This window comes from Protopterus annectens, chromosome 17.part0 (assembly GCF_019279795.1).
Source record: "Protopterus annectens isolate FY-2018-M chromosome 17.part0, PAN1.0, whole genome shotgun sequence".
NCBI lineage: Eukaryota > Metazoa > Chordata > Ceratodontiformes > Protopteridae > Protopterus > Protopterus annectens.
Window position 1 is genome coordinate 15,518,284 of NC_056751.1, and position 12,670 is coordinate 15,530,953.

At 44.5% G+C, this 12,670-nt stretch overlaps 1 protein-coding gene across 2 annotated transcripts in view; it reads left to right on the forward strand.

Annotated features, from left to right (window-relative positions):
• The window catches only part of INTS10 (integrator complex subunit 10), a 1,128,594-nt gene that overhangs the window by 516,982 nt on the left and 598,942 nt on the right, over positions 1–12,670 (forward strand). The gene's annotated exons all lie outside the window — the stretch shown is intronic.

Sequence of the window (12,670 nt, forward strand, 5' to 3'; positions counted from 1 at the left end):
GTGTGCCCGGTGCCTTGGGGTTGAGCACCTTTCCTCTGGGTGTGCGATTTGTGAGGCGTTCAACCCCAGGGCACTGAAGGACCGGAGGTCGAAGCTGATCCTAGCAGGACTCTTGCCCCCGGATTCGGCTTCGGCCTCCGGGACTTCTGTGGCCTCCTCCCAGCCTTCGGTGGCGGCAACTCCTGCCTCTCTCCCCCCGGCCGGGACTCAAACTCCCGCTTCTGCGCCGGAGGAGGGGGAGGCCAGGAAGGAAAAGAAGAGGGAGAAGTACCACAAGCGGCGGGCCGAGGCCTCTGCTTCGGCCCCCCCCCGGCTAAGCGGGCTTCTCCCTCCAGGTCTTCCAGGTCTAGGTCCCCTCCTTCTCGGCTCCGGTCTCCTTGCTTTTCACCGGGACCCGAGGAGGAGGAAACCCGATATCCGTCGAGGTCATCGAGGCGGCACTCCCGGCCAGCCTCGGTGGCCTCGTCGAGATCGACACGTAGCCTGTCTGAAGCTGATTTGGACCGGGTGATGCGAAGGTTCATCCAGGCCCAAATGCAGATGGGAGTGCTCCTGCCTCCCCCCCCCCTCCGGGGGGGAGCTCAACACCCTTTTTTGCCCCGATAGCTCCTTCCCCGACCCGCTTCCTGGGTTCGGTGCACTCGGAGCCGGGCAGCGTCGGAGCCGGGGGTGGGTCAGCGCCGACAGTATCAGGTACTTTGGCTCCATCTCTTCCCTCTAGCTTGCCGGATCCATCCATGTCGGATCCGAGCTCTCGGAGCCGTGCTCTGAGCTTCGGATCCGAGGGGTTTAGTGTGCCTTCGGCTCCATCCAGGTCGGAGCACACTGGCCCTTCGGATCCGATGGTCTCGGCGCCGGCTCTGATCCATCCATCGGATCTGAGCGAGGGTCGGCTCTTGGATCCTAGAGAGAGTGGCTCTCCCTCTGCTTTCGATGTGGTGGAGAGGGCTCTGTTGAGTGCATCCAGGCCCCCGCTCCCTGCTACGGCTCCATCCCGCACTCCCTCTTGTTTGGGTCAGGCTTCCGTTACCCGGCCACAGGGACAGCCTGCTTTGACGTCTCAGGTCGTTCCACTGGAACAGGACGTTGCTGGTGAGTCATCCTCGGACAGTCCCTCCGAGGATGTTCCTCACAAGCGGAAGTGTAAGAGGAGGCACGTGGACTCCCCCGAGTCCTTGACAGAAGACACTGATTTGGATGAGGGGGAAGGCTCCCCAAGGTCACCCCCCCCGAGTATGTCTCCTTTGGAGACATCATGGAAATGCTTAGGATCAGGGGGGGGTCTGCCCCCAAGGCTTCCTCTGATGAATCCGTGTTCCTCGAGGCGTTCGAAGCAGGCCCATCTACCTCTTGGGTGTCCCCTCCGGCCGACCCCTTAGTGGATCTTATTACCACTAGGGCGTGGAAGGAGCCGGACACTGTGGAGCCAGTCCCCAAATGTCCCGACAGGATCCTGAGCCCCCCGACCGAGAGGTCCCATTGGAGCAAGGGACCCCCCCATAGATGCCATGTTGGTGGCGGCAGCCACCAAGAGGGAGTTAGCCCAGGAGAGTCCCTCGGTCCATCCCCCGAGCAAGGAGTCTCGCTCGATGGACCGTCTCGGGAAGCGGGTCTTCAGTTCCGCGACCTTCTCTGTACGGTCCCTGAACTACATGGCACACGTGATTCGGCTGCAGCAGGACCTTATCAAAGACTACGCTGCATCGCCGCCGGAGTCCATGTCGGGAGAGGACAAGCAGTTGTACTCCACCCGCATGGCCACTCTTAGGTCTATCTCTAACACCTCTATGCGGCTCTTATCCCATGCTATGGAAGGAGCCGCTAGAGCCAGCGGAGCAGGCCTAGTCATGAGGCGCCAGGCCTGGCTCTGACATTGTGACTTCGCGGAACCCTTCAAGGCGTCCTTTGTGAATGCCCCCTTCGATGGCTCTGCCCTTTTTGGCAAGACTGTTCGCGAAACCTTGGTCCAGAGCGAAAAGGACGGGAAGACGTTGTCTGCTGTCGGAGTCCGCTTCTCTGCTCCCCAGAGGTCCTTCTCCAAGAACCAAAAGGGACAGAAGAAGATGTGGTTCCGAAAGTCGCAACAATCCCAGTCCACTCCGGATTCCCAGTCCTTCCGCGGTAGAGGAGGACAGGGTGGACGCTGCCCTAGAGGCAGAGGGGGCCCGAAGAACTTTGGTTCCAGAGAAGCCTTCTCTGATCGGCCCACGCAGCAGCCCTGAGGGCTTGCCCGACTGCTCCACTCTGGAGGCAGTCGGGGGGTGTTTTTCGAAGCATGTGGCAGCTTGGGAGTCCATTACAACAGACCGCTGGGTGCTTCGTATCATATCCAGAGGATACAAAATTCCCTTTTCCCACGTTCCAGATACCCCCAGGTACCTCCCCGATGTTCCACCCAATCAGAGGGAGGCGGCAGCCGCGGAAATCCGGCTGCTCTTAGGAAAAGGGGCCATCCAGCACATCCTCCCAGGCCAATCCGGATTGGGTTACTACTCCAGGTTCTTTTTAGTGCCAAAAAAGACGGGGGACCTAAGGCCCATCCTCAATCTTTCCCTACTGAATCTGTCAGTAACCAAAGAAAAGTTCCGGATGGTCACTCTTCAATCTATTCTCCCCCTCTTGCGGGAGAACGACTGGATGTGCTCCATAGACCTCAAGGACGCGTACTACCACATTTTGATGGACAAATGCTCCAGGACGTTTCTCCACTTCTGCTGGGAGCCAGTCATTATCAATTCAGGGTCCTTCCCTTCGGTCTCACCTCAGCCCCCAGGGTGTTCACCAAGGTATTAGCAGTGATAGCGGCCCACCTGAGGCTCTAGGGAATACAGGTTTTTCCGTACCTGGACGACTGGCTCCTCACCGCCCCGACAAGGCATCTACTATCCTTAGCCAGGAATTACTTTCTCAACCTTGCTCCACAACTAGGGATCACTATAAATGCAGACAAGTCTTCTCTCACCCCTACTCAGGTGATAGATTTTATCGAGGCCAGACTGGACACCAACAAGCAGTTCGCCTTCCTAACTCCCAACCGCTTGCACACTCTGAAAGCTCACGTGCGGGCCATTTTTCAATCTCCAAAACCTCCGGCGGGATTGGTTCTGCGGGCTCTAGGGTCTATGGCAGCCGCAATCAACCTCCTCCCCATGGCGCGTCTCAACATGCGGATATTGCAGTGGACTCTACAGGTTCAATGGTCCTTTCTCCAGTATCCCTTGGATCACCCCATTTCCCTCAGCAGGGTCTGCAAGAGAGCTCTCGTTTGGTGGCTTCAATCGCCGGACCTCCAGACGGGACACCCATTTGCCACGACCTCCCCTCTCGCCACAGTGACCACGGACGCCTCTCGTCTTGGGTGGGGGGGCATTATTCGGGCAGGACTGTCCAAGACATGTGGAACAATTCAGAGACCTTATTGCACATAAACGTTCTAGAGATGAGGGCAGTGCTGTTGTCGTTGCAAGCACTTCAGAGCCATCTGCCTGTAGGAACGATTGCAGTCCAGTCAGACAGTATGTCTGTGGTTTGGTATATCAACAAGCAGGGGGGAACCAGGTCTTACCCACTCTGTCGAGAAGCCATGAGAGTGTGGGAATGGGCGATCTCCACCAACCGCTTTCTCATTGCAATGCACATTCCGGGACCGACCAACATCCTGGCAGTCAGACTGAGTCGCACCATCCTTTCGCCTTACGAGTGGTCCCTCACTCCCCAAGTAGCGAGTCAAATTTTTGCTGTCTGGGGGCAGCCCTGTTGCGATCTCTTCACATCTCCCTCAAACACGAAATGCAACAATTACTTTGTTCTCATTCTCCCTCCCGGGGAAGCCCCGAGGGACGCCTTGGTGCATGCTTGGCCTCCCGGTCTTCTCCATGCCTACCCTCCTCTTCCACTGATGCTGAAACTTCTTCAGAAAGCCAGTCGGTTGGGGAGCAGAATGATCCTCATTGCCCCATTCTGGCCTCGCCAAACTTGGTTCCCGTACCTCTGGTCTCATCAAGTGAATCCGCCCTGGATTCTAGATCCCCTCCCGGATCTGATTTCCCACCCACAGGGACTCCCAATCCCCGACCTGGTCAACCTCAAGCTTACGACTAGGCTGCCCCAGTTCCACTCCTAGCGAGGACTCCCGGTGTCTCATCCCCGGTTAAAGCTATCCTAGTAGCAGTGCACAAGCCCTCTACTAGGAAGGTTTATAGTAGTAAATGGAAGCGTTTTTCTATCTCGGCAGAACGCCATAATTTGGATCCCTTCACAGCCCCCTTACCGGCGGTGCTGAATTTTCTTTCAGGCCTCTTTAATGAGGGAGCTAGCTGTTCCACGGTGAAGGTGCAATTAGCAGTTATCTCTCATTATCACGTAGGCAGCGATATGGGCCCTTTGATTACTTCAAAATTGTGCAAGACATTCCTGAAGGGCACTTTCCTACTTAGACCTCCCATAAAGGAAGCTGTACCTCCATGGGATTTGACTTTGGTTTTGCAGGCCTTGACAGCTCCTCCCTTCGAACCCGCGGCGTCGGTAGACCTCAAATATCTGTCATGGAAAACGGCCTTTCTGGTGGCTATTACTTCAGCTAGGAGAGTATCTGAATTACAGGCTCTTTCTGTCAAACCTCCATACTTGGCCTTTCACAAGGATAGGGTGTACCTCAGGACCAATCCCTCCTTCCTTCCAAAGGTGGTTTCTGTGACGAATATCAATCAGTCTATCAATCTGTCGGTCTTCTTTCCTAACTACCAGAACAAAGGAGAGTACAAACTGCATTCCTTAGACGTGCATAGACAACTCCGGTTTTATATTCATAGGACATCTGGTCACAGACGATCCGACCAGTTGTTCGTCTCCTTTGTTAAATTTAATCTGGGTAATCCAGTCTCAAAAGTTACTTTGTCGAAATGGATTTCGCAGTGCATCATCGCGTCTTATCAGAATTCCGGCAGACCCGCACCTCAAGGAGTTCATGCCCACTCAACTCGGTCTATGGCTACATCTGCTGCCTTCAAATCCAGAGTTTCCTTGGATGATATCTGTTCAGCAGCCACTTGGGCTTCACCTCATACCTTCATAAATCATTATAAGCTGAACATTATCTCCAGAGGGAGAACTTCTTTTGGCTCCTCAGTGCTCCGGAATATCCTTCCATGAAGGCCGCCTAAGATTTAGATAGCTGGGGACTCTGTCCCACAGGTTGCAGACCAAATGAAGTTAACTACTTCAGATTAAGAAGTTATGTACTCACCATAACGTTCCATCTGAGTAGGTAAACTTCATTTGTCTGCAACCATTCCCCCCCTCCGTCCCCCTGACCTTCACAGATGTTTAGGACATGTTATTATTACCCTTTTGAAAAGGTAATGAACTGCCTGCTATATTAGTTACGTGCAAATTTGATCTGAGGTCAATTAGGGTTGGCAGGGGATTATGGGTAAGGGGAGGAGCAATGAGCTCGGATCTAAGCTTTGTAAAGTTGCTGGCTCGGATCGGATCCGTATCCCACAGGTTGCAGACAAATGAAGTTTACCTACTCAGATGGAACGTTATGGTGAGTACATAACTTCTTATTTAGCTACCTGTTGCTCATGTACAATTTTTCTTCTTTGATTGTTGGGCCAGAACATCACAAATTTTTGCTAAAAGGTTTTAACTTTATTCCTGCTTCTAAGGCTCGTGCTGAACACATTTTGTTGGAAGGCTTGCACGGAGTCTAAGAGTAGAGTAAGACTCCAGCAAGCCTACAGATTGTTTTGTAGGAAAATGAACTTTAGTGTGATGATTAATGGAAATATGCAACCTACTATGATTAGGAATGGATTTAAACGTAGTAGTACTTTTATCCCACCACAGCATCCCCTTATTAATGTTTTTGAAAGACAATGTGAACGTGACATTAGAACAGTTTTGAACACAAGTACAACTAGATATTTTAATCTATCAGCAAATGAAGTTCAATTGTTGAATGAATTAAAGCCAAACACTAATTTACGTTATATGAAACCAGAAAAGGGGGGTGGTCTGGTTATAATGGAACTGCATGATTATTGTGGGCGGATGCTGAGGTTGTTAAACGATGAGGAGGTTTATAACCAAGTGTCCTTGAATGAAGTCAATCTTGCTTATAGGTCTGTTAAAGTGGTTCTTGACGAATTGTTGCTTTTTGACACTATTTCCAGACCTTTGTATGAATTTTTGTATGTTGATAAACTAGTCATTTTAAAGATTGTTGGCATACCCAAAATCCATTCTAACAAGCTAAACCCACCCCTCCAGCCAATTGTGGCATCCAGAGAGTCTATTACCGAACCCCTGGCAAAATATATCAACACTAAATTGAAATATTTGTTCAAGTCCAGTACAAACATACTTAAGGACTCATGGGATCTGTTAACAAACTACAGATGGTTATTGTTCCCCAATAAGTGCTCTTCGTTAACATGTGATGTACACAGTTTATATACTGTTATACCACAGGAACTGGTCTTGAATGGTTTAAGAATATTTTATTATCCCATAGTGTATTTAGTACAGCTGATCAAGAAATATTGGTTTCTTTTATGGATTTGGTGTTGAATAATAATTTTTTATACTTTGAGGGAGAATATTACAGACAATGCAAGGGGTGGCCATGGGTGCTTCTTGTGCCCCCCTCTTTGCCAACGCTGTAATGTTATGGTGGGAATTGCATTTATTGTTTAGTTCAGCATTTTTTAAGTTTTGATTTACTTATTATAGGTACCTGGACGATTTGTTTTTTATCTGGACAGGGACACAAGATGATTTGGACAAATTTATTAGTTTCATGCAGGAGAGTACTGATTTTCTGAGATTTTCTTATGTGGCAGACAAAGCTAGTATTAACTATTTGGATATCAGTTTTTCTAAACAAAGTGATGGCACTTTAAAAACTAGAATGTATAGGAAGCCAACATTTTGTGATGCTTATATATATTTTACTAGTTGCCATGTTATGCACGGGAAGAAAGGCATTGTGAGAAGCCAGTTGATCCGGGTTTCTAGACTGACATCAGATAATGGGGATTGCCTGAGAGAATTCAGTTTTGTGAAGGACATGTTTAAGGAGAGGGGGTGTCCACCTGATCTCTTGGACTCCATAGGCAATGACATTTGAATGGGTAGACAAAACAAATATGCTGCCATTATCAAGTTTGGGCTTGGCCATCAAGTTAATTTACAAAGTTTGGACACTACTAGGGAAATTGAACCATTTAAGGTCAACAATATGGTTATGCATTCTATGGTAGAAGCTAGATGTTGTGAAAAAATATTTCTAACAACTGGAATTTATTACAAGCTGGTAGCAGCATTTGTCACTTATTTCCAGACCGACTTTTACTTATAAAAAATAGAAGTAATGTTACGGCGATATTGGAACATAATGGGTGCACATATGGGGCCCCCACTACACAAAAATGTGAACATTGTACATATATTAATGTTAACAAAGATGGTGAGGTGCTCAGTAAGATCAAAACATGGAATGTGGGTACATTTGTAAACTGCAACACAAAAATAATTATTTATTTAGCTACCTGCTGCTCATGCAGTGCATTTTATATTGGTAAAACCAATAATTCCCTTAAACAAAGGATTTATCAACATATTTATAGTATTAGAAGAAGGGATAACAAAAGTGCACTTGCTCGACATTCATTATATTGTTTAAACTTTAATAAGTTTGTGTTTTTAATTTTGAAACGGCAGGTTTTGCATGATACTGATGGAGACTGGGAAAATGAATTATTTAGTAAGGAATTGAAATGACAGCTTAAATTTGATGCTGCATATCCACCAGGGTTAAATGACAATATTTCTATTTCTAGTGAATTAATGAGAAGGGCTTTGGAAATGTAATTGTTTGTAACTATTTTCAGCTATTTTTAACTATTTTCAAATCATCTTAATTCTTCATATGTATTTATTGTAAAGCATGTTTCTTTTAATGCATTGGTTGTTTTTGAGGGGGCGTGTTTCTTTGAATGTTTTTAAGTAGAACTTTGAGTTTAATATGGGTGGTTCTGAAGATGTCTGATTTGACAGATGAAAGTGCTTAACCATTCTCTGTTTTACTTGGATTTATTAAAATGCTGCTTTGTGGTTTTCTGTGGATTTTGTTTGGTGTATACCTGGTCAAGCACTGGTGGAATTATTTCAGATACTTAGAAAGTTGATAGCTTGAATTTTCTGAAAGGTATTAAGTCTGAAAGTCAAATGTCTGTTGTTATTTTCTAATTTCAACCTTTAGTGATTTGCCACTAATGTGCCAGAAAACCACATTTGAAAAATGGACCAAAAATAAGAGGCAAAAATCTGGACGTTATGCGAAAATCTGTATAGTTGAGAGCTATGAACTCCGCACATGTGCGCTCAGCATTCCTAGAACTCCACGCATGCATGCAGGCATCCGGAATAGTTAAACAGCAGTCCAGATTAGGAAGAAGGCATCAGACTACAGAGATGCCCAGAAGTCTATGCGGTTACAACTGGATAGACTGGAAGGGGATCAGACTGCAACATCTGCAAGATAGATAGCTGCTCTCATGGGAAGGACTTTACTTTTCTAAGTCAACGGAGCTGGGCTGGGATTTTGAGCTGCTGCAGGAAGGGATTTTGAAGCTGACAAACAGACTCCAAATGCAGGTACATAGTGTGTGTGTAAAATGACCTAGTTAAATATACCTGATGGCTAGAGAATAACTCGGGCTCAAACCCTGTACCTTGGATGCAGGTAGCAAGAGCCTGAATTCCCTACCCACCACCACTTGTGAAAACATTTCAGATTTTTGCCTCATATTTTTGTTCTGTTCCTCATAAAATCTGTAGTTTTCTGGATTTTGAATTCACTAAATAATGACAGGCATTTGAATTTCAGACTTCATATTTTTCAGAAAGTACATGGTAACACAAAACCTTTTACTCTAGCAATTTTCTAAGTTTATAACATCAATATTTGAAATCTGTCCCTATTTTTGTGGCTGTATTCCCCCATTATTGGCTTTATCCATGTTTTTTGTGCTAAGAGGTTGAGAGCTATGGTGAGAACTGAATTCAGTGAATATGTTTGGGGTCTGTATTCCCCGTGTGTTTTGTACTAAGAGGTTGAGAGCTATGGTGAGAACTGAATTCACTAAATGATAGCCATTTAAGTTTCAGTCTTCCTGTCTTTCAAGAAACAGCTGATTTGGCATAGTGGTGTGTTGCTCTGGCTGTATTGCACAGGGTCCTGAGTCCAAGACTTGGCAGTGAAATGCATGGTGGTAACATAGCATTTTATTCTAGCAACATTCCAAGATTATAAAAGCATTGTTTAAAATGTGTCCCTGGTTTTTGGGCTATTGTCTCCTCCCCCCAATAAGTTTTGGCTTTTTCCAGAGTTCTTGTGCTGCAAAGTTGAGAGATATAGTTGAGTGTCAAGTGGATTTTACAAGGAGCTAAGAGCTTCAGAGGAAGAAATGTTTAGTGCTGCTTATGCTGAGTCTGCTTGCATTGTTAATAGCACAACAGGTAGTGTACTTGCTTTTGATGCAGAAGGCTGTGGGTTCTACTCCCACAGTATGTAGATTTATTGCTGATAATGTACTGTGTTGTACTTTTAAAGGTGGTGGATGCTGCAGTCCTGAGAATGTCCTCTTTGGCAGAGATACCTAGTACCTATGAACCTGTTATCTGTTTGCCATCCATTCCCTATTGCAATATTACTAGCTTATCATTTTTTTAATGTAGCCTAGGCAATGTATTCCTCAAGGGCAACAGGCACTTTATTTGTAAATGAAACAATGAAATATAAAGTTGTTTGCTAGCAGCAACCTCTTCATTAGTTACAGATCTCTTTAATGTAGAATTATTTAGATGACTTTTACTTCTGCAGAGATTATGCATATTTACTGATACTCGTGGATTGTAGAAGTTTGAGTAGACTTTTATGATGGAAATGTTCTGAAATGGGCAGTTTTGCCATTATTGGTGCATGCATTTTTTTCATTGTTTACTAGAAAAATGTTCAAAACAAATTTAAAACACCCTCTAACAACTGTACTATATTATACAAGGAATATAACTTAATACAATCAGGAAGGTGTATCAAAGAACTCATGTATGTTTTGTGTGCAAGGGGCATATGATTTGAAAACAGCCCAGAGTTAATCTTTATCTGCCACTGGCCAGATGTATTTTTTTTGAATGTGGGTTTCAATGCTGTTTCAATGAATGCGAGTTTCATGGACAGAGACATTTTAATGCTATTTTCATTGTGAGACTGCATTGCTTTGTTTAGCAAATGTCTGTTAGTGTTTGTGCTGTAAAACAAAACTTTTAAATGAAATCCAAATCGTCATAGAAGTAAAGCAGTATGCACATTACAGTGTTTATGGTAAATGGGGCAAAATAGCCGAGTAATGAGTCATTGGAATGGCTGCAGGGGGAAGCCCCATTCGACTATGATTTTGTGAGGGGGGGGGATGGCAAACTCAGACAGCCACGGCTGAACTATACCTCTCAACTGTCCAGACATTCACAGAATGAATAGATTTTTGCTTCTTATTTTTGGTTTGTTCCCCTCAAAATTTGTGGTTTTCTGGCAAATCATTTAGGAAAGAAGTCACTAAATAATGACAGATATTGAGTTTCAGACCTCATACCCTTCAGAAAAATGCATGCTAAATCAAAACCTGTTATTCTATCAACTGTCTAAGTTTATACAAGAGCAATATTAATATTAAAAAGTGACCCTTTTTTGACAGGTTCCTAGCTGCATTGTTTGTCTATTTTATATTTTTGTATCACATTTTTGGTCCATTTTTCATAAACTTGTGGTTTTTTGGCAAATAGTAGAAAAAGATTAAAGTTAGAAAGTAATGATGGACATTTGAGTTTCAGATTTTAGACCCTTCAGAAAATTCATACTAATGCAAGACCTACTATTCTATTATCTTTCTAAGTTTATAAGAGCAATATTTAAAAATTGCCTTATTTTTGGGCCTTTCTTTGTCCCACTTCTATTTATGGCTTTGCCCAGATTTCTTGCTCTGAGGTTGAAAGGTATGACAAATGTGTCAGGGCCATCAACATCAGCCAGAGACATTTCAAATTGTGACATACTTATTGCACCCCACTCCCCCATGTAGTGACTCTGGATGTGTCCAGTCAAGGCAAGGAGCATTTATGCAGTGTAAGTGTGCAGACTATCTCCCCATCCAAGGTAGACACAAGCACTACAGTGGCTTTTCATATGTCCTTGATTTTGCAGAATGTTCTGGTTTTCTGTCATATTTTTATACTGTTGATTTATGCTTATTAGTCAGAAAATGCATGTTGTTGCAGTGCCCTGTGGCTCTGTGTTTAAGTAGCAATGCTTTAATGACCATCAGGTAAGCTTGTCTGAGATTGTAAGATGCAAGTAAGCTTTTATAAGCATACTGTTAAAGAATTACCAACATACAAAGCCTTTTTGTTGTTACCATGCAGAGAATACATAACTAGATAACATATAAGCCTAAGGTATTGAAATGCATATGACAGTATTTGTAATAAAGGACAGGATTACAGGATTTTCAGAAGCTCATTACATTTGTTAGAGACTAGCAGTCATCTTTGCAGGCTTTACCCGTAAACTAAACAGAATGCCAATCTATCATATGTGGTCCATAACCTGTGCAGTAATCCTTTAAGCAATTTATCTTGAGCTTTTTTTTCTTCTACATTTCATTTTGTCTTTATTGGGCTCTCATAATGACGGTTTGGCACCCAGGGCAGCATGTTTAATTAAAGCGCCAGTTTTTGTGGTTCTGAGCATAGCTCCATCCATTTCTAGTTGGACACACCCCTTCCCATTGGCCCCACCCATTCAGCTGTCTCCTGCAGCCCCCCCTTTGATTTTAAGTCACCAGCTGCCACTGGCTACATTTAAGGCTAGTGTTAATGACCTGTTGGCTGGACACAAAGTTGTGCACCAGGTTTATCATGTACAGTCCTGCTTGACATGAAGAGTGAGCACTGTTAAGTGCTTGTAAAGGGGGGCAAGATCTTTTAAGTGTATCTGTTAAAACGTACATATGGCTAGACTTCTTATAGTCCCTGGAATTGTTGGCCTAGTATTGTTACTGTGTTCATACAGGTATGTGCGCCACATGGTCTTTACTGTGTACCATCAGAAATTTACTGTATGTGGGGTCTGCATTCTTGGAGTTACATATCTTATTGTTGAACTGTCTGTAAAGAATCTAATCTAAGCCTTTCCTTCCATTAGACTGTATGATTGTTTGACCAGATAAAATAAATTAGCAAAGGATTTGCAGGCTGTATAGTGAGGTTATTTTTAAGGACCCAATCTCATCAGTTGGTTCCATTTCGGAACTTTGAAAGAAAGATCTAAGGATGTGATTACTTACACACATTTTGGGACTTCTTTGAATTCTTTAACTGTACTTCTGTTTTGGGAGCAAAGCTAATTAATTAAATTTCAATTTATAAAGGGCAATGATTTAACTAGATTACTACATCAAAAGCATTTATTTTGTTTATAAACTGTACCAGTGTATGTCATGAACATTTGTTGAAACTGGTATTGTGATTCCGTGACTGATTATGGCATTATGCTGTATAAAAAGATTGAGTTTTCACTAAGACATTATTTTGTTACAAACTTTAGTTT